This window comes from Musca domestica, unplaced genomic scaffold (assembly GCF_030504385.1).
Source record: "Musca domestica strain aabys unplaced genomic scaffold, Musca_domestica.polishedcontigs.V.1.1 3, whole genome shotgun sequence".
Taxonomy (NCBI): Eukaryota; Metazoa; Arthropoda; class Insecta; order Diptera; family Muscidae; genus Musca; species Musca domestica.
In genome coordinates, this window is record NW_026712299.1 from 28088336 (window position 1) to 28112728 (window position 24393).

Genomic DNA, 24393 nt, shown 5'->3' on the forward strand with positions numbered 1-24393 from the left:
TAAAAAAGCTGCAAGTTCGCCCGGGTCGAACTTTGAACACCCTCCAGCATTTGGAAAGAATTTGGCAATTTTCAAAAAAATAAAATACCTTAAAAACTCTGTTAAAATCTTAAAAATACCGAATGTAGCCATTATATTAGGGTCATAGGCAACTTTTGTCATATACCATTGCAATATTTAAATGCGAAATTTGAAAAAAAAATCAATGAATAATGTAGCTAAAATCATCAAAATATAGGAATATCGGGAGGTACCGTTATATGGGGGCTATACGAAGACATGGACCTGCACAGACAATTTTCTCTCATAGGCTGTAGAATCCATTACGAACTTCAAATACAACATTTGAAACAAATCCGGTGAATAATGTCGCTTAAATCACCAAAATACCGAAAATAGGGTGATACCATTATATAGGGTCTATACCAAAACGTGAACCAACATGGTCCATTTTAAATACCAAAAGTCCTGCAGAGATTATATACATTTGAGTAAAATTTTATCAATCTACTTCAATTCGTTCGGAAGCTAGAGTGATTTCTACAGACGGACAGACGGTTAGACGGACAGACGAACGGACATCGCTAAATCGACATAGAATTTTATGGGGTCTAAAATGTGTATTTCGAGGTGTTACAAACGGAAAGACAAACTTAATATACCCTCCATACTATGGTGGATGGTATAAAAATGGCTACAATCATCAAAATACCGAATATCGGGGGGTACCGTTATATGTATATCATATGTATATTTCGAGGTGTTACAAACATACCCTCAATACTACAAATATACCCTCAATACCCATTATGACCCACAAATATCAATTTTTAGACATACAATGTTTCGCCAACGGAGCTAGAACCCATTAGGACCCACAAATACCAATATTTTGACAAATCCGCGAAGAAATTTGGCAAAAATTAGCAAAATACAGAATATCGGGAGGTACCGTTATATGGGGGCCGATATAATACATTTCAAAACGTGGACCGATATAATGCATTTTCAATACCAATCACCCAAGACAAAATAAGAGCAAAATCGGATAATCCTTTCTCTCTCTCTGTGCAGTAAAATATTTTCTTTGAAAATTTCGGCCTTTTGTGGAGGTGGTACCAGAAGGAGTGGACCGATATTCCCCATCTCCGATTTCGATCTAAGTTTGATAATAATATTAGGATGTACCAAGTTTGGACCAAATCGGATACCCACTTTGAGAGTTATCGTGCGCACCAGTCAGACACACAAGCGGACGTATATAGCTATATCGACTGCAAATGTCCTGAAACGGATTTGGTTCAAAGAGACCAAGGGTCTAAAACTGTTATTTCGGTGAGGAACGTTTAAGCCGTATCAAATTATATATACCCTCTCTAGGCATATAGCTGACGGTATAACTAGCCATATGGCTGAAGGTATTAAAATCTATCAAATTTGGGCTGGTATTACATATATAGTAAAATCGGATAAAGTTGTATATAGTTGTATCGAAGCTCTATGAAAATCTGAACCGATTTTGAAGCTGTATCTGATGTTCGGTATCAAATAACATCGTGTGGAGTGCAAATTACGCATGTGAGGAACTTTAAGACCAAATCGGATGAAACATATATATGGGAGCTGCAGCTATATCTGAACCGATTTCCAAATTTTAAGTACTTGCTTGTAGGATGAGTTCAGTCGGAATCGCGAAAATTCACTCCATTTGGATTGATATTAGCCATTTTGGTGCACAATAAAATAAAGATATATTTGGGAGCATAATCCAAATCTGAACCTATGTCGATACTATTTCAGATAAGTATTTCTGGGCCGAATAGTATATATGGTACCAAATATCATTCTTGTGGAGTGCATATTACGAATGTAAGAGGCTTAAACACCAAATCGGATTAAACCCATTTATGGGAGCTATAGTTACATCTGGACCAATTTTCACCAAATTAGATGTATTTTCTGCTAGACTGATTACGGTCGGATGTGCCAAAATTCAGTCCATTTGAGCTGATATTAGCCATTTAGTGCACAATAAACCTGAAATCGGATAGAGATATATATGGGAGCTATATCAAAATCTGTACCGATCTTCATAAAATATGGCTTAGGTATTTCTGGGCTGTATCGAGCGTACCAAAAATCATTTTTGTGGGGTGTATATTACTCATGTGAGGCTCTTAAAACACCAAATCGAATAAAACACATATGTGAGAGCAACAGCTATATCCGAACCGATTTTCACAAAATTTGAAATACTTATTTGTAAGATGAATTCAGTTGGAATTGTCAAAAGTCAGTAAATTTGGACAGATATTAGCCATTTGGTGCACAATAAACCTAAAATCGGTCCAAGATATATATGGGAGCTTTATCCAAATCCGAACCGATCTCGATAAAATTTGGCAGACGTATTTCTGGGTTGTATCTGTTATCTGGTACCAAATATTATTGTTGTCGAATGTGTACTACGAATCTGAGGTACTTAAGCGCCAAATCGGATAAGAAATGTATATGGGAGCTTTGCCTATATTTGTACCGATTTTCACCAACTTTGATCTACTTGCTTATAGACTGATTTCGGTCTGATGTGCCAAAATTCAGTAATTTGGGCTGACGTAGGCCATTTGGTACACAATTAACCGAAATCGTTGAAAGATATTATTAGGAGCTATATAAGAATTTGGATTGGATTCTCACCAATTTCAAAAGCGTTCGTCCCTGGGCCAAACAAATATTGTTTGCAAAATTTCATCTCAATCGCAATATAAATGCGACCAACATTTTCTCAAAAATACAGGGACAGACAGATTGACAGACGCAGAAAGTGATTCAATGAAGATCCTCAAATGTAACTATGGGTCTTTCCTTCTCCATGTTACAAATAAATGCACAAAGATCTAATGCCCTTACCACCATGTGGTGTAGGATATAAAAAGTGTAACAAATAATTTTTACCCTCAAGATGATGTCTATAAAAATACTTTGAAAAGTATCCCATTCTCTAATTTTAATATTCCAAAAACGCTTTTTATGGAGCGCTTAAAGAAACTTAACACAATGGAGGTGAAAATGTGTGAGAACTTTAAAAGAAACGATGCCTTTCCACAAAAAAAATTCTGTGTCGTGACTCCAACATACACGTATCATTGTAACGTTGTGAAATCGTTGAGTTGTGGTGTTGATTAATGTTCACCATTAATATTTTAATATCTTCATAGATGGTGGGTTGGGGGGTGGGTCTTCACAAAAACCACGACCACAATGGAAATGAATGCTGGATAAAGAAATTGTATTTTTTATGTATAGTTGTCGCACGACAAGTGAAACATTTTGCGGATTTTTTGGTAAAGTAATTTTGAAAACGCCAGCTGAGAGCATGTTGAACCACAATCTGCGTATGGTGAGGTGTCTGCTATGTTATGGAAGCCATTAACGTTTTAACAACCGCCAGTCTATTTCTTATATGTTGTAATATTCGTTATTTAAATTACTTATTATCCTTATAAAAATATTTATTTCAAAAGCCAGTGAGATATGGAGTTTACTTACATACTTTTATTACAAATGTTGATATTTGGTTTGATATTTAAGACTACACCCAATGGATGTTGGCACATTTTTATACCCTCCACCATACATAGTATGGAGGGTATATTAAGTTCGTCATTCCGTTTGTAACTCATCGAAATAATCATTTTAGACCCAACAAAGTATATATATTCTTGATCAGCGTAAAATTCTAAGACGATTTAGCCCTGTCCGTCCGTCAGTTGTAATCACGCTACAGGCTAAACGAATTAAGATAGGTAGCTAAAATTTTGCCCAGATCTCTATTTTATCTGCAGGCAGGTCAAGTTCGAAGATGGGCTATATAGGTCCACGATATCGTATGGCCCCCATATAAAGGTACCCCCCTATAATCTGTATTTTTATGATTTTAGCCAAATTTTCTAATAGAATAGTCTGATAATCCACACAAGGAATTCCTTCTGGGTACTTTATCCCTTGGAAGAGAATTATCTATGTAGATCCACGATTTTGTATAGCCCCCATATAACGGTTCCCCCCCATATTCGGTATTTTTGATGATTTTAGCCACATTTTCTTATGGAATGGTCTAAAAATGCACACAAGAAGTTCCTGATGAGTACTTTATCCCTTGAAAGAGAATTATCTATATAGGTCCACGATATCGTATAGCCCCCATATAACGGTACCTCCCCCCCCATATTCGGTATTTTGATGATTTTACCCACATTTTTCAACGGAATTGTCTGAAAATCCACACACTCCGATATTCGGTATTTTGATGATTTTAGTTACATTTTTCAACTGAATTGTTTGAAATTGTACACAAGAGGTTCTCTGTGAGCAGAGAGGTTAACGATGTCGTATATCCCCCATATAACAGTACCTCCGATATTCGGTTTTTTGATGATTTTAGCCATATTTTCCTATGGTATTGTCTGAAAATCCACAAAAGGAGTTCTTTGTGAGCACTTTAACCCCTGAAAGGTAATTGTCAATATAGGTCCACAATATCGTATATCTCCCCATATATCGGCATTAGATATTTTAAAGATTTTAACAGAATTTTTAATAGATTTTATTTTTTGAAAATTCTTTACCGGATTTCTTAAAGTCATAACTCTATGGCAACAGTATTTGGAACGAGAGGTCGCATATTACATAAAAATACCTCTATTAAAAGAATTAGAAATCGATATTGGTTCCACTATTCGATATAATGATGATTTTGGTGCAAAATCTTCAATAGCTATCAAATTCAGTATTATGATGCCTTTCGATGGCTCCTTTTGTGAATTTAGTGCAATTTCTTTTTTAACTGCAATTATAATTGGGGATTCATAACGAGCAAATTTTACTCCGATTAAGAGTATATAACTTCCAACAAGTATAACGAACTAAATGGCAAAATAACTATATCCAAATCGTATTGGGATAAGAGAAGATAATTAAGTGTGACCTGCTTGAAATGTTTACATCCTCAACTTCGTCAGCGAAAAGTCCATTTTAAATTTTTAGATTCATTCAACAGTTCGTTTTGGGCATTTTTATAACCTCCACCATAGTATGGAGGGTATATTAAGTTTGTCATTCCGTTTGTAACACCTCGAAATATATATTTTAGACCCCACAAAGTGTATATATTCTTGGTCAGCATAAAATTCTATGTTGATTTAACAATGTCCGTCTGTCCTTCTGTGGAAATCACTCTAGCTTCCGAGAGAAATGAAGTAAGTTGATAAAAATTTACTCAAATGTGTATTATGTCTGCAGGACTTTTTGGTATTGAAAATGGGCCATGTAGGTCCACGTTTTGGTATAGCCCCCATTTGACTGTACCTCCCGATATTCGGTATTTTGATGATTTTTGCGACAATATTCATCGGAATTGTTTTAAATTTGGTGTTTAAAGTTCGCAAAGGAATACTGCAACCGATGACAGAAAATTGTCTGTGTAGGTCCAAGTCTTCATATAGCCCCCATATAACGGTACCTCCCTATATTCGGTATTTTGATGAGTTTAGCGACATTATTCACCAGAATTGTTTCAAATTTGGAATTTGACGTTCGTAATGGATACTACAGCCTAAGACGGAAAATCGTCTGTTCAAGTTCACGTCTTCGTATAGCCCCCATGAATGAGAAAAGAAAACCAACCGAATGGTTTGGCTGTTGATTCAATTCTAGTTTTATTTAAAACACATGTTCCTTACGTACTACTGAAACTAATCTAACTTAACCTAGTCGCAGCCACACAATTGTTCTTATCTTTTCTAATATTGAATGGAGAACATTGCAGGGCTGCTTGTAATTTCATTCTAGTGGTCTTGTGCATCTACTGAGCGCATCGATATCGGTGCGTGTGGGTCATAACCTTTATTATCTGACACATTATCGTATATGTCAGCGCACAAGATCACCGAATTATTCACATGTGGTATTTTATGGCGGCTGGGAAATATGTAATTTTTGAATATTGATTGTTTATTGCTAGTTTTTCCCAGCGCCTCAACCGCACTCAAAAGTAAAAGCACTACAAAGTATTTTGTACACCCCATATAACTGTACCTCCGGATATTCGGTTCTTTGTTGATTTTAGCGACATTATTCACTGGTATTGTTTCAAATTTGGTATTTGAAGTTTGATTATGATTACTACAGCCTAAGACAGAAAATTGTCTGTTCACGTCCACGTCTTCGTATAGCCCCCATATACCGGTACCTCACGATATTCGGCATTTTTATGATTTAGCTCCATTATTCACCGATTTTTTTTTCAAGTTTCGCATTTGTATATTGTAATGGCTTATGACAAAAGTTGCCTATGCAGGTCAACGTCGTCGTATAGACCCTAATATAAGGGCAATATTCGGTATTTTTAAGATTTTAACAGAATTTTTAATTGATTTTATTATTTTTGAGAATTGCCAAATTCGTCCCAAATGGTAGAGGGTATTCAAAGTTCGGCCCGTCCGAAATTACAGCACTAAAAAAGTTTAAAGGGTGAGATAAAAAAATTGCAACAAAGTCAAATGCCATAATTTTTACATTTTCTTCAAAATTTTATTGAATGAAAGAAAAAAATATCGGAAAGAGCATCAAATTTAAGAATAATTTTAGATTTGCTCGAATTGGTCACCTTTGCCGCGAATTATGGCCTTCAAACGGCCAATGAAACCGTCGCACGTTGCCGAATGCTGCTTTGCGGTATTTTGGCCCATTCCCGGCGAAGCGCTTGCTCAAGGTGATCGACAATTTGGTAGTTTTAAGTACCAACCTTGCTTTCCAAAATACTGCAGACACAATAGCCCAACGGATTGGTATCCGGAGGTTTTGGTGGTCATTGCGCGCTGGAAATGGAGCAAAGAACCTCATTTTGTAACCATTCTTGGGTGGCGCGTGCTGAGTGCAATGGTGCTGAGTCCTGTTGGAATGTCCAAGATCTGCGGCCAAAATGTTTGCGTGCCCAAGGCTTTAATACACCCCCCAGAATATTTCCCTATAATATTTGGCGTTTATTCTGATGCCACGGTCGATTAATACGAGCGGAAAGCGACCATCGACTATTATGGCGCCCCACACCATCACCATGGCCGGCGCTTGAGCTCTGTTGACCAACCGAAGGTGCACATTTTCAGCTGACCTCTTTGGCAAGTAAACACGATCATTTTGTTTGTTTATAAACTGCTGGACAACGAATGTTTTCTCATCGGAGAAAACCAAATTCGGCAGTTCACCACTTCTGGCCAAGTGAAGCAACTCTTTAGCTCATTTGAGTCTATTTTATTTCTGTTGCGGTGTAAGTTCTTGCACTTTTTTGGAATTTGAATGGCTTTACTCCGAGCTCATTTTTCAATATTTGCCGAGTCACTATTTCGTATTACGAGACACAAAAGATTTATTCACATTTTAATGCTGGAGTGCTCTAACGATAGCCACTTGTGGTTTCCGACCAAATATAAAGAAATCACACTATCACGCTTGAATTCCATCACGAATAAACTTTTTTCTGAAAAATTCTCACCAAATTGCTTTTTTACGCTGTCACTGGAATAATTTTAACAGCTGGAATAATTTTAACAGCTGTCGGACAAGTGGCTTCGAAATGATAGCAGTCTGAAGTTGGTTGCAGTTTTTTCATCTCACCCTGTATATGGGGGCCATAGGAAAACGTGGGCGTAAATAACAAAGTTTAAATTTTTCCGTTAGAAAATGTGGCTGTAATCATCAAAATATTGAATGTCAAGAGTGCCCTTAGATTGGAGCAGTAGGAAAACATGGACCTGCATACGCTGTTGTATGCATTACGAACTTCAATACGAAAACTCGAGAATCACTAAAATACCGAATATTGCGAGGTACCATTATATGGGAGCTATACGAAACCAGTAAGGAAAGTTCAAACTCGGGCGGGACCGACTACATGATACCCTACACCGCTATGTATATTTAGTAGAGCTCTCGTAAAAGAAAGGTTTATGAGCTCTATGAGATATCTGGTACAAAATATGATTATGATAGAGTGCATATTCCGAAAGTTGTAGATTTAAACACCAAATCGGATGAAACATATATATGGAGGTAGAGCTATATCTAAACCGATTTTCTCCAAGTTTTAAATGTTAACTTTTAGAATGAATTCGCTCGGAAGTGCAACTTTCCGCTCACTTTGAGCTGAAATTAACCATTTGGTTCACGAGAAACCTTAAATCGGACGAAGATATATATAGGGAAGCTACATCCAAATCTGATCCGATCTTGATAAAATTTGAATCATGTTTTGCTAGACTGAATCTAATATCTGGTACCAAATATCATTTTTATGGGGTGTATATTACGAATGTGAGGGACTTAAACACCAAATCGGTTGAATATATGGGAGCTATAGCTATATCTGAACCGATTTCCACAAAATTTTAATTACTTATTTCTATACTAAATTCGGCCGAAAGTGCTAAAATTCACACCATTTGGACTGATATAAGCCATTAGATGCACCAGAAACATAAAATCGGATGAGGATTTATATGGGAGCTATATCTAAATTTGGACCGATTTTCACCTATTTCAATAGGGTTCGTCCTTGAGTCAAACAAATGTTATTTAGAAAATTTCATCTCAATCGAATAATAAATGCGACCTGCATTTTGTTTACAAAAATACATGGGCAGACGGCTGGAGAGACTTACAGACGGACGGACATGCATAAATCGACACAAAATGTGATTCTATGCTGATTACCAAAAGGAACTATGGGTCTGTCTCTCACAAAGACATACGATATAAATATATATCGGAACCGAGTTCCGCAAAATGGAAACGTTCGTCCCGAAATTCTCTCTATTTTGACTGTTAACAGCCATTATTTGCACAATAACCTGAAATCTGATTAAGGATATATATGGGAGCTGTATCCATCGGATGTACCAATATGCAGGTCATTAGTACTGATATTGGCCATTTGGCGCACAATTAACCCGAAATCGGTTGAAGATATATATGGCAGCTATATCCAAATCTTATCCAATCTTGATCCAACAGAGGTATTTCCGAGCTCTATAGATATCTAGTACCAAATGCATGCATATTACTCATATGAGGGACTTAAAAACCAAATCGGATGAAACATATATATGGGAGCTATAGCTATATCTGAACCGATTTTCACCAAATTTGAAGCACATTCTTGTAGCCAAAAATTCACACAATTTGGACTGATATTAGCCATTTGGTGCATAAGAAACCAAAAATCGGATGAAGATATATAAGGAGCTCAAATTCAGATAAATAAAGCTCGATAGATCAATATCCTACACATATGTCGATGAAGTACATATTGCAAGTAGTGTTTATAAGATTATGTAAATGTATACAATTTTTCCTACAAAACTTATTTCAATCTCCATGGAACAATAAAATTTTACAATGGTGCTGAGTCCTGTTGGAATGTCCAAGATCTGCGGCCAAAATGTTTGCGTGCCCAAGGCTTTAATACACCCCCCAGAATATTTCCCTATAATATTTGGCGTTTATTCTGATGCCACGGTCGATTAATACGAGCGGAAAGCGACCATCGACTATTATGGCGCCCCACACCATCACCATGGCCGGCGCTTGAGCTCTGTTGACCAACCGAAGGTGCACATTTTCAGCTGACCTCTTTGGCAAGTAAACACGATCATTTTGTTTGTTTATAAACTGCTGGACAACGAATGTTTTCTCATCGGAGAAAACCAAATTCGGCAGTTCACCACTTCTGGCCAAGTGAAGCAACTCTTTAGCTCATTTGAGTCTATTTTATTTCTGTTGCGGTGTAAGTTCTTGCACTTTTTTGGAATTTGAATGGCTTTACTCCGAGCTCATTTTTCAATATTTGCCGAGTCACTATTTCGTATTACGAGACACAAAAGATTTATTCACATTTTAATGCTGGAGTGCTCTAACGATAGCCACTTGTGGTTTCCGACCAAATATAAAGAAATCACACTATCACGCTTGAATTCCATCACGAATAAACTTTTTTCTGAAAAATTCTCACCAAATTGCTTTTTTACGCTGTCACTGGAATAATTTTAACAGCTGGAATAATTTTAACAGCTGTCGGACAAGTGGCTTCGAAATGATAGCAGTCTGAAGTTGGTTGCAGTTTTTTCATCTCACCCTGTATATGGGGGCCATAGGAAAACGTGGGCGTAAATAACAAAGTTTAAATTTTTCCGTTAGAAAATGTGGCTGTAATCATCAAAATATTGAATGTCAAGAGTGCCCTTAGATTGGAGCAGTAGGAAAACATGGACCTGCATACGCTGTTGTATGCATTACGAACTTCAATACGAAAACTCGAGAATCACTAAAATACCGAATATTGCGAGGTACCATTATATGGGAGCTATACGAAACCAGTAAGGAAAGTTCAAACTCGGGCGGGACCGACTACATGATACCCTACACCGCTATGTATATTTAGTAGAGCTCTCGTAAAAGAAAGGTTTATGAGCTCTATGAGATATCTGGTACAAAATATGATTATGATAGAGTGCATATTCCGAAAGTTGTAGATTTAAACACCAAATCGGATGAAACATATATATGGAGGTAGAGCTATATCTAAACCGATTTTCTCCAAGTTTTAAATGTTAACTTTTAGAATGAATTCGCTCGGAAGTGCAACTTTCCGCTCACTTTGAGCTGAAATTAACCATTTGGTTCACGAGAAACCTTAAATCGGACGAAGATATATATAGGGAAGCTACATCCAAATCTGATCCGATCTTGATAAAATTTGAATCATGTTTTGCTAGACTGAATCTAATATCTGGTACCAAATATCATTTTTATGGGGTGTATATTACGAATGTGAGGGACTTAAACACCAAATCGGTTGAATATATGGGAGCTATAGCTATATCTGAACCGATTTCCACAAAATTTTAATTACTTATTTCTATACTAAATTCGGCCGAAAGTGCTAAAATTCACACCATTTGGACTGATATAAGCCATTAGATGCACCAGAAACATAAAATCGGATGAGGATTTATATGGGAGCTATATCTAAATTTGGACCGATTTTCACCTATTTCAATAGGGTTCGTCCTTGAGTCAAACAAATGTTATTTAGAAAATTTCATCTCAATCGAATAATAAATGCGACCTGCATTTTGTTTACAAAAATACATGGGCAGACGGCTGGAGAGACTTACAGACGGACGGACATGCATAAATCGACACAAAATGTGATTCTATGCTGATTACCAAAAGGAACTATGGGTCTGTCTCTCACAAAGACATACGATATAAATATATATCGGAACCGAGTTCCGCAAAATGGAAACGTTCGTCCCGAAATTCTCTCTATTTTGACTGTTAACAGCCATTATTTGCACAATAACCTGAAATCTGATTAAGGATATATATGGGAGCTGTATCCATCGGATGTACCAATATGCAGGTCATTAGTACTGATATTGGCCATTTGGCGCACAATTAACCCGAAATCGGTTGAAGATATATATGGCAGCTATATCCAAATCTTATCCAATCTTGATCCAACAGAGGTATTTCCGAGCTCTATAGATATCTAGTACCAAATGCATGCATATTACTCATATGAGGGACTTAAAAACCAAATCGGATGAAACATATATATGGGAGCTATAGCTATATCTGAACCGATTTTCACCAAATTTGAAGCACATTCTTGTAGCCAAAAATTCACACAATTTGGACTGATATTAGCCATTTGGTGCATAAGAAACCAAAAATCGGATGAAGATATATAAGGAGCTCAAATTCAGATAAATAAAGCTCGATAGATCAATATCCTACACATATGTCGATGAAGTACATATTGCAAGTAGTGTTTATAAGATTATGTAAATGTATACAATTTTTCCTACAAAACTTATTTCAATCTCCATGGAACAATAAAATTTTACAATGGTGCTGAGTCCTGTTGGAATGTCCAAGATCTGCGGCCAAAATGTTTGCGTGCCCAAGGCTTTAATACACCCCCCAGAATATTTCCCTATAATATTTGGCGTTTATTCTGATGCCACGGTCGATTAATACGAGCGGAAAGCGACCATCGACTATTATGGCGCCCCACACCATCACCATGGCCGGCGCTTGAGCTCTGTTGACCAACCGAAGGTGCACATTTTCAGCTGACCTCTTTGGCAAGTAAACACGATCATTTTGTTTGTTTATAAACTGCTGGACAACGAATGTTTTCTCATCGGAGAAAACCAAATTCGGCAGTTCACCACTTCTGGCCAAGTGAAGCAACTCTTTAGCTCATTTGAGTCTATTTTATTTCTGTTGCGGTGTAAGTTCTTGCACTTTTTTGGAATTTGAATGGCTTTACTCCGAGCTCATTTTTCAATATTTGCCGAGTCACTATTTCGTATTACGAGACACAAAAGATTTATTCACATTTTAATGCTGGAGTGCTCTAACGATAGCCACTTGTGGTTTCCGACCAAATATAAAGAAATCACACTATCACGCTTGAATTCCATCACGAATAAACTTTTTTCTGAAAAATTCTCACCAAATTGCTTTTTTACGCTGTCACTGGAATAATTTTAACAGCTGGAATAATTTTAACAGCTGTCGGACAAGTGGCTTCGAAATGATAGCAGTCTGAAGTTGGTTGCAGTTTTTTCATCTCACCCTGTATATGGGGGCCATAGGAAAACGTGGGCGTAAATAACAAAGTTTAAATTTTTCCGTTAGAAAATGTGGCTGTAATCATCAAAATATTGAATGTCAAGAGTGCCCTTAGATTGGAGCAGTAGGAAAACATGGACCTGCATACGCTGTTGTATGCATTACGAACTTCAATACGAAAACTCGAGAATCACTAAAATACCGAATATTGCGAGGTACCATTATATGGGAGCTATACGAAACCAGTAAGGAAAGTTCAAACTCGGGCGGGACCGACTACATGATACCCTACACCGCTATGTATATTTAGTAGAGCTCTCGTAAAAGAAAGGTTTATGAGCTCTATGAGATATCTGGTACAAAATATGATTATGATAGAGTGCATATTCCGAAAGTTGTAGATTTAAACACCAAATCGGATGAAACATATATATGGAGGTAGAGCTATATCTAAACCGATTTTCTCCAAGTTTTAAATGTTAACTTTTAGAATGAATTCGCTCGGAAGTGCAACTTTCCGCTCACTTTGAGCTGAAATTAACCATTTGGTTCACGAGAAACCTTAAATCGGACGAAGATATATATAGGGAAGCTACATCCAAATCTGATCCGATCTTGATAAAATTTGAATCATGTTTTGCTAGACTGAATCTAATATCTGGTACCAAATATCATTTTTATGGGGTGTATATTACGAATGTGAGGGACTTAAACACCAAATCGGTTGAATATATGGGAGCTATAGCTATATCTGAACCGATTTCCACAAAATTTTAATTACTTATTTCTATACTAAATTCGGCCGAAAGTGCTAAAATTCACACCATTTGGACTGATATAAGCCATTAGATGCACCAGAAACATAAAATCGGATGAGGATTTATATGGGAGCTATATCTAAATTTGGACCGATTTTCACCTATTTCAATAGGGTTCGTCCTTGAGTCAAACAAATGTTATTTAGAAAATTTCATCTCAATCGAATAATAAATGCGACCTGCATTTTGTTTACAAAAATACATGGGCAGACGGCTGGAGAGACTTACAGACGGACGGACATGCATAAATCGACACAAAATGTGATTCTATGCTGATTACCAAAAGGAACTATGGGTCTGTCTCTCACAAAGACATACGATATAAATATATATCGGAACCGAGTTCCGCAAAATGGAAACGTTCGTCCCGAAATTCTCTCTATTTTGACTGTTAACAGCCATTATTTGCACAATAACCTGAAATCTGATTAAGGATATATATGGGAGCTGTATCCATCGGATGTACCAATATGCAGGTCATTAGTACTGATATTGGCCATTTGGCGCACAATTAACCCGAAATCGGTTGAAGATATATATGGCAGCTATATCCAAATCTTATCCAATCTTGATCCAACAGAGGTATTTCCGAGCTCTATAGATATCTAGTACCAAATGCATGCATATTACTCATATGAGGGACTTAAAAACCAAATCGGATGAAACATATATATGGGAGCTATAGCTATATCTGAACCGATTTTCACCAAATTTGAAGCACATTCTTGTAGCCAAAAATTCACACAATTTGGACTGATATTAGCCATTTGGTGCATAAGAAACCAAAAATCGGATGAAGATATATAAGGAGCTCAAATTCAGATAAATAAAGCTCGATAGATCAATATCCTACACATATGTCGATGAAGTACATATTGCAAGTAGTGTTTATAAGATTATGTAAATGTATACAATTTTTCCTACAAAACTTATTTCAATCTCCATGGAACAATAAAATTTTACAACATGCTTCATGTAAAGACCTTAACGTGTAGCTCAACGCATAGACAACCAACAAAAACAAACTCTCATTGTCCCGTCCTCCCAAACACAGGGTCTATACACTGGTATTTTTCTTCTATCATTTCTCTTCTTTCCTTCGTAGGCTCCTAACCAACCTTAATCTCATTTCACCATAGTTCGTTTGTTTCCCAGGATTAGTTCGAGTGGCATTGAAAGCGTTAATGCCTGCGGAACTAATATAGAATGCAAACTTTTTCGTTCATTCGTTCGTTCTTTCGTTATATTTTTTGCCATGGTTCCTTTCTTCGTTCGTTTGTGTTTCTTTCATTTACTGCTGCTGCTGTTAGCCGAAAAGCTTTGGGTGTTTGGTATCGCAGTGAAGTGTTATCAGCTTTATTTCGGCATTTTATCAGCGTTTTCTAATTTATTTTATTTGACTTTGAGTAATATGCCAAAAAACAAAGCACAACAACAAAAAAACGTAAAGCTTTCTTAATGCTGTCAGAGGTGGGGGAGGTGTATACTGCTTTGGAACAGCATGTTTTTAAACGAGGCAATGATCTGGGTGTTAGTATTCTCTGCTTTATGGCCCTGAGCCTCTGAGCTTGATGTGGGCACTCACTACTACTCATCACCCTCACCCAATATTGTCGAATGCCTTTGTTTCTGTTCGAGTTCCTTCCTTCCGTTTACAGTGTTGGAATTTTTATTATTCCAAACAATTTGCCGAAAATGCCAAACGCTGACTGGGTGGGTGTGAGGCAAAGGTAATCTAAGGATAAGCTGTTATTCAACCAACCACCATTGTTTGCGGAGCAAATAAGTTTCTTATCGCCGTAACAAAGTTGGCGGTACCTTAACAATGATATTAAATTTATTACCCAAATAAACAAGAAAAATATTGACTCCAACTATGGCCATTATTCAAACGGACTCAATCACAGCCATTCGCAGCTTACAAACGGACATTGAGTGAATGGAATTGGCCAATTTCGTTTGTTGTTGTTGTACTTTAGCTTCTGATGTTTCAAGTCCTAATGGATTTATTAACATTGTTCATTATTTATTCTCTTGGACTGTGATTTGAGAGCCATTACGCAATTAAGTACTTAGATTTCTAATTGAGATGGGAATACGAAGCAAAACATCATTTGTTGTTTTAAAAAGTTCTTTTGTTAAAATTGTATTCATAAATAACGTTTATTTTTATATTTAGACGTACTACTGCATAATGAGAGTAAGTTAAGGGGCATATGTTCCACAACATGCCACTGGATAGCAATCGCGTCATTGCTTCTTTTACAAGTCCATTGTGTATAAAGTATATCATTTGAAAATTGAGAATCCATTCTCCATCGTATTTAAATACCCTCCACCATACTATGGAGGGTATATTAATTTTGTCATTCCGTTTGTAACTCCTCGAAATACTCATGTCAGACCCAACAAAGTATATATATTCTTTATCAGCGTAAAATTCTAAGACGATTTAGCCATGTCCGTCTGTCTGTCTGTGTGTCTGTCTGTCCGTCTGTCTGTCTGTCTGTCTGTCTGTCTGTTGTAATCACGCTATCTTTCGAACAAATTGAGATAGAAGGCTAAAATTTTGCACACATGTATATTTGCCAGTAGGCAGGTTAAGTTTGTAAATGGGCCATGTAGGTCCAAGTTATCATATAGCCCCCATATAACGGTACCTCCCGATATTCGGTATTTTGATGATTTCAGCGACATTATTCACCGGAATTGTTTCAAATTTGGCATTTGAAGTTCGTAATGGATACTACATCCTAAGTCAAAAAATGAGCTATGTAGGTCCACGTCTTCATATAGTCCCCATATAACGGTACACCATCGATATTCAGTATTTTGATGATTTTAGCGACATTATTTAGCGGAATTGTTCCAAATTTGGTATTTGAAGTTCGTAATAGATACTGCAGCATAAAACAGAAAATGGGTCATGTAGGTCCACGTCTTCATATAACCCCCATATACCGTACCCCCCGATATTCGGTATTTTGATGATTTTAGCTACACTATTTATCGGGATTGTTTCAAATTTCGCATGTGAAGCTCATTATGGATACTTCAGTCCATGTCAGAAAGTTGTCTGTGCAGGTCCACGTCTACGTATAGCCCCCATATAACATTATAAACAGATTTTTCTTCAAGTTTCGCATTTAAATATTGTAATAACTTATGACAAAAGTTGCCTATGCAGGTCCACGTCGTCGTATAAGCATTCGGTATTTTTAAGATTTTAACAGAATTTTTAACGGATTTTATTTTTTTTTTTTTTTGAAATTGCCAAATTTGTACCAAATGGTGGAGGGTATTAAAAGTTCGGCCCGGCCGAGCTTACAGCTTTTTTACTTGTTTACTCTTACACCCTCCACTGCTGGCCACTAAGACTTTCACTTTATCAGGATTATTGAAAGAAAAATTGCAAAATTTAAGAAAAACCTGAACTGCGGAGTTGAAGTCTATGCATCCCACAATTTCGCAGAATATGGAGTCATTGTCATAACTGACAATACTAACTGGACTACAGTTTGCCGGGTAAATATAAAGTATGGGTGCCCGGACCCCAATTGCAATTATAGGGATTATGACCTTTTTTTGCCATATGTCACAAAATTGAGATATGTACAAAGTGGGTATCACTTGAAAGATTATGGAAATATCCATCAATGATATCGGATATTCGGAAGGATGTAGATCTCAATAACCCATATTGGGTCAATTTTCGACTTTTTATGGGTTTTTCAAAAAGTTCCGATACAAAAATACTAATTTTCTTATATTGCTCCGGAACCGGTTCAAACCACCCCGTTATGTGTCCACCTGAAGGATTGGTTTTTTCATAAGCTTTCAAATTATACCCATTCTGCACGTATCAGTTTTGTAGAACCGGGTTTTGTATCTGAACTTTTGGGGAGCATAACCGGGTATTTCGCCACGAAGAAATTACTTTGCCATAATCAGATTATGTCCGCAATCGTTGTAGACATAGTCCCCATTATTATGGAGATTATTATGGGGATCCCTATTATTATGGGGATTAAGTCCGCTTTTTTCTGGGGATTATGACCGATTTTTATACCCACCGCGATACGATGGAGGGTTTGTAACTCCTGAAATACTCCTGTCACATCCAATAAAGTATATATATTCTTGATCAGCGTAAAATTCTAAGTTGATTTAGTGATGTCCGGCTGTCTCTCTGCCAGTCCGTCTGTCTGTTGTAATTACGATATCTTTCGAAGGAATTGAGATAGAAGACTTAAATTTTGCCCTCATGTGTCATTAGCCAGTAGGTTATGTTCGTAAATGGGTCATGTTAGCCCACATTTTCGTACAGACCTCATATAACGTTTCTCAATATTGAGTATTTTAATGATTTTAGAGACATTTAAGACCGGAATTATTTCAAATTTTGTATTTTGTAGATCTTAGTGGGTACTACCAACTATGACAAAAAAATTTGCTTATGTAGGTCCACGTCTTCGTATAGCCCCTATATAACTGTACCTCCCAATATTCGGTATTTTGATGATTGAGTGACATTGTTCAACGGAATTGTTTCAAATTTTGTATTTGAAGGTCCTAATGAGGACTACAGCCTAAGACAAAAATTGCGTATGCAGGACCTCATCTTCGTATGGCTCCGATGTAACCGTTTTCATTTAAGCTGTATTTTTCGACGAAATTTTATGAAAGTTTTTCAGGTTTCATCGAAATGTGTAGGATACTTAAATTCGGCCCGGCCGAACTTAGATGCTTTTTAACTTGTTGTTAGACATAATCCAAATTCTATTATAGTGGTTATGACCAAAAAAGAGGTCATAATCAGTCTAATTGTAAGGGATATTATGACATGGCACCGTTTAAATACACTTCTACTTTCTACCTGAACCCCTCCAGTTCAAAATATTCTTGGTCAGAGAAACATTCTGTATCGATTAAGCAATATTCGTTAGTCTGTCTGACCGAGTGTTGAAATCTCTATAGAGCTCGCATAGATTTAAAACTTTGCACACTCGTTAAAACTTATCAAAACTTATTTCAAGTCTGTTCATCCAATACCAATTGTACCAATTATAGTACTATTTTGTACATTTCGTGCACGTGTAGTACGAAAACCACCACTTTATTACAAACCTACGACAAGGCCAATACAAAATTTTAAAATTCCAGCTTAATTCTTAACCACCTTAACAAAAATTGTTCCGAATTTAGTACCAACCTTGTTATTATACCAAATTTCATGTTGTTGCCTTCATCCATGTTTCTACCAAATGGTACCATTTTAGAAAGTTCGCATTTCGTACGAATTTTAGTAGTTTTCATAATCTTTTAGTGCAAAATTCCAAAAACCCAGCCTTATTACACTTCTACGCACCAACATTTTAAGATTCTAGATTCAGAAAAAATTCAGACCCCAACACTAAAATTCAGAAATCTAACTCTATCCGTAAAATGTTTGTACCATCTATTACCTTTCGTACTCTTGTCATTTTGTACACATAAGTACGAATTTCCAAAAGTTTCTACATAATCCAATTTTATACTCCAACTGTAATCTTAATTCCAAGTTTCCGTAATCTAGCCATATGTATTCACTCAAATATACATTTATCAAATTTAGTACCATGTCATACACATAAATACGAATTTCCAATTCCCAACTCCTACACTTCAACAGTAATATATATTCTAAATTGCAGGTTTCCACAATGTTATTTTCAAAATCTAATATTCCAGCTCCGTCCGTTCCTTCATATTGAAATTGTACCAAATTTAGTACCGTTGAGTACTTTTCGTTTTTATGAGTAATAACTTCCAAAACTACGTCCTTACATCGACCCTATTCCTCAACCTAAATTCACAATCTAAATTCCATTTTTTTTCACGTTTATAATTGGCTTACGTTTTCAATTCAACGATTTTTGAAATGAAAAAAAAAATCACTTTTGCTATTTTTCTTAAACAAATTTTATAAATAAACGATTTTAAAATGTATGTATAATTGAAAAAATGTTACCTACATTTTACAAAAATTCCATTAATTGAATGGAACAACATTTTAAGGATTCTGAATCTGTTAAATACAAATTGAGCAAATTCTTTTATTCTTACTTTTTGTTGGCTTAGTTTGTTTTTGGCCACTACATAAACTCCGCTCGTCCGGGCTATGGAGAAAATCAATAGGTTATATCCATCCTCAACCATCAATGATGCAAAATACATGGGCATGTCTGGCAACAAGACCAACAACAACTACTACTGCAAAAAGTGGTTTAATTTAGAACCTTAAAATTTTCAATTCTATTAACCAATTAGCGTCAATATCCTGTCCTACATACACTCAATAGTCAATACCCTTGGAAAATATTTATGTGGGAATCGAAATGAGAGTGCACGTTTTTGTGGAATAGAGTGGGGTCACCTAGAATTGGACATAAAAGCGGGACGGATATTTGAATGCGATTTAAATGTATTTTCTTAAAATCTTTTATACCCGGAGGGCTTTCGTCCTTCCGAAACCATGGGATCGGAACAAATTTGCATCTAAAACAAGTAAAAACCGAAAGTTCGGCCGGACCGAACTTTGAATACCCTCCACCATTTAAAACGAATATGGAAATTTTCAAAAAAAAATCCTTAAAAAATATTCTTAAAATCTTAAAAATACCGAATATAGCCGTTATATTGGTGTCTATACGACGTGGACCTACATAGGCATTGTTTGTCATAAACCATTACCATTTCAAATTCCGAACTTAAAATAAACGGCGAATAATGTAGCTAAAATCGTCAGAATACCGTATATAGGGAGGTACCGTTATATCGGAGCTATTCGAAGACCTGGACCTGCATAGAAAATTTTCTGTCACAAGCTGTAGCATCCATTACGAACTTCAAATACGACATCTCAAACAATTTCGGTGGGTATTGTACCTAAAATCGTCAAAATACCGAATATAGGGAGGTACTGATGTATGTGGTCTATACGAAGACCTGGACGTGTATAGAAAATTTTCTGTGACAGACTGTAGGTCCCATTACGAACTCCAAACACGTAATTTGAAAAAATTCCGGTAAATAATGACGCTAAAATCATCAAAATACCAAATATTGTGAGGTACCGTTATATGAGGGCTATATGAAAACGTGGACTTACATGGACCATTTTGACGCCGACTGGCAAAAAAACATATGTGCAAAATTTTAGCTTCTATCTCAATTCGTTCGAAAGATAGCGTGATTACAACAGAAAGACAGACGGATAGACAGACAGACAGACGGACATGGCTAAATCGTCTTAGAATTTTACGCTGATCTAGAATATATATACTTTCTTGGGTCTGACATGATTATTTCGAGGAGTTACAAACGGAATGACAAAATTAATATACCCTCCATAGTATGGTAAGGGGAGAAAAAATAAAAAAAAATTAAAATAAATCTCGAGTTAAAAAAATTACCCTCCCTAATATCTTAGCACCGAGATTTTCCAAAAGTCTAGGTAGATGTGGGCCATTTTTTGCAGACATTGGGAAAAATCATGCATGCATTGTCAGTTAGTTAGTTATACCCATGTCAGTCAGTCAGTCACTCACTCACACTCTCATTCATTCATTCGGCCAGTCAGCCAGTCATTCATTTGGAACATGCAGCAGTCGTCTTCTTCTTCTGCTTTTCCAACTATCAATGAATGTCGAATGCATCGCCACTGGAACATGACCGAATGGTTTGTGTAACTAACTTTATTAACGAAGCGGAAACTGAAGGGACACAACCACCACTGAACCAACAACTAACACTTTGAACTTCACTTACTGGAGATATTGAACACAAATTCCTGACGATGATGATGATGATACGCCTGAATATCCGCGGTTGAATTGACATTGGTATCTTTCAGTTTTCGGTACAATTTTTTTGTCGTTTGGCTGTCCTGGTATCTCAACTGCGTGCATGGGGTACAGATCAATTGCTGGTAAGCTGAACAAGTCCCATTCCGATATTTACACACATGCACACACCTGAACACTTGTGTTGGCAGTTGTTAACAATTGTGTTCCTTGACAAACAAATGCACTAATAAACTAGACTAAATAAGAACCCTGTAGAATTCAATAACTTTGTTGAAAGAACTTGTTTTGAAAAATTAAAAGTTTTCGGGAAAAACTTAATAAAACAATTTCCCGAATCGAGTGCGAATTACATTGAGTTAATACACGCGCATCTCAATAGAACTAATTTGTTATGGAATATAAATTTAGGAAGGATATAATACAACTTGAAGACCTTTAGGTCTTTTACTGCCTTGAGGTCTACAATGGTCTATTGTCCTAAGAAGACCTAGAGGTCTTCTATTGTCTAAAGAAGACCTATAGGTCTTCCATTATATACAGAAAATCTATAGGTCTTCTATTGTCTACAAAAGGCATTGGAGTCACCTTTTGTAGATAGAAAATCTTGAGATCTTCTACTGAACTCAAAGTGTTCTACTGCCTACGGATATTTTCTACTGCCTATAGAAGACCGTGAGACCTTCTACTGGCTATAGAAGACCTTGAGGTCTCCTACGGTCTATAGAAGACCTTGAGGTCTCCTACGGTCTATAGAAGACCTTGAGGTCTCCTACGGTCTATAGATGACCTTGAGGTCTCCTACGGTCTTTAGAAGACCTTGAGGTCTCCTACGGTCCATAGAAGACCTTGAGGTCCTCTACCGTCTATAGAAGACCTTGAGGTCCTCTACCGTCTATAGAAGACCTTGAGGTCCTCTACCGTCTATAGAAGACCTTGAGGTCCTCTACCGTCTATAGAAGACCTTGAGGTCCTCTACCGTCTATAGAAGACCTTGAGGTCCTCTACCGTCTATAGAAGACCTTGAGGTCCTCTACCGTCTATAGAAGACCTTGAGGTCCTCTACCGTCTATAGAAGACCTTGAGGTCCTCTACCGTCTATAAGACCGTCTATAGAAGACCTTGAGGTCTTCTACCGTCTATAGAAGACCTTGAGGTCTTCTACCGTCTATAGAAGACCTTGAGGTCTTCTACCGTCTATAGAAGACCTTGAGGTCTTCTACCGTCTATAGAAGACCTTGAGGTCTTCTACCGTCTATAGAAGACCTTGAGGTCTTCTACCGTCTATAGAAGACCTTGAGGTCTTCTACCGTCTATAGAAGACCTTGAGGTCTTCTACCGCCTATATAAGACCTTGAGGTCTTCTACCGTCTATAGAAGACCTTGAGGTCTTCTACTGTCTATAGAAAACCTTGAGGTCTTCTACTGTCTTAAGAAGACGTTGAGGTCTGCTGCTGTTCTAAAAAGACGTTGAGGTCTGCTGCTATCTATTGAAGACCTCGAGGTATTCTACATTCTATAGAAGACCTCGAGGTCTTCTCCTGCCGCTAGAAGACCTTGAGGTTTTTTTACTGCCTATAGAGCCTTGTACTGCCCATAGAAGACCTTGTGGTGTTCTACTACCCATTGAATACCTTGAGGTCTTCTACTACCCATTGAAGACCTTGAGGTCTTCTACTGTCCATTGAAGACCTTGAGGTCTTCTACTACGCATTGAAGACCTAGAGATCCTTTACTGGCTTTAGAATACCTTGAGGTCTTTTATTGCCGTAGAAAGTCTTGAGGTTTGCTAGTGCCCGTGAAAGATATTGGGACCTTCTATTGCCTGGGGAAGACCTTACGGTCTTTTATTGACTATTAAAAAAAGGTTAGGTCTTATATTGCCTAGGAAGAAGTCTTCTATTACTCATACATAGAAGACCTAGAGGTCTGCAATAGCAGGCCTTAGAAAAAAACTGAAGTCTTCAAAGCCTTCTATTGCCCATAGATGACCTAAAGGTCTACCATTGTCTATAGAATACTTTGAAGTCTTCTGTTTTTGATACCCTCCACCTTGAAAAGGAGGGTATATGTACTTTGTCATCCCGTTTCGATACAGCCCGCATTATTTGACGTAGAACTTCAAAATTTGGCACAACAATTTGTATTGTGTCCAGGATGGTTGGTATTGAAAATGTATCTGTCCACGTTTTGGTATAGCCGCCATATAGCGGGACTTCCCGATATTTTATATTTTGATCATTTTTTCCATTGATTTTTCTAAAAAATTGTATTTGTAGTTCTTAATGTATCCTCGCTCCGGTGCCAGAATATTGAATGTTTAGATCCATGTTTTTCTATGCCGCCATATAACGGTACCCACAGATATTCGGTATTTTGATAATCCTAGTCACATTTATCCACGATTTTTTTTTTCAAATTTAGCATTTAAGACTTGTAATAGATAACAATCGTTCTTATTTATTAAAGTTTTCTATAATGGTACCCGTTTTGGTCTGTCCCCAAATAACGGCCTCACTCACATTATGGTTTTTTGATAAGTTTTACTGCGGTGACTAGAGAAGCCCTCCTTCTCTTTTGAGAATCTATACAATATTTGAGCTTCTTGCAATATATTTCAAATTTTATCTTCATTTTAGTTCAACTAAGATTTTCGCCTACCATCTGCTATCAGAGGTTCTTTTAAAACTCAGTAAAAAGTTAAACTCATAAAAAAGAAAAACAAAATGATTGCAATTTCAAACCATTTCTGCTTCTGGGATATTTATCGTTGCTCTCTCTTTTGCCATTATCCAGCATTGTTTTTTCCAACACACTTTTTGTTGTTGTTGTTGTTGCTGCTGTTAATCTTATCATCTGCCTTAATTGTGACATTTCATTTTGCAACTAAATGAACCTGCCGGAAACATATTGTTGAACATTTATTTTTATACAAAAAGGTAGACGACCGGTAAAACCGGGACTTGTCCAAAGTCAACTCAATCAGCATTTGTCCTTCTGACTGGTTGTATGTGTGTGTGTGTGTTTGGATG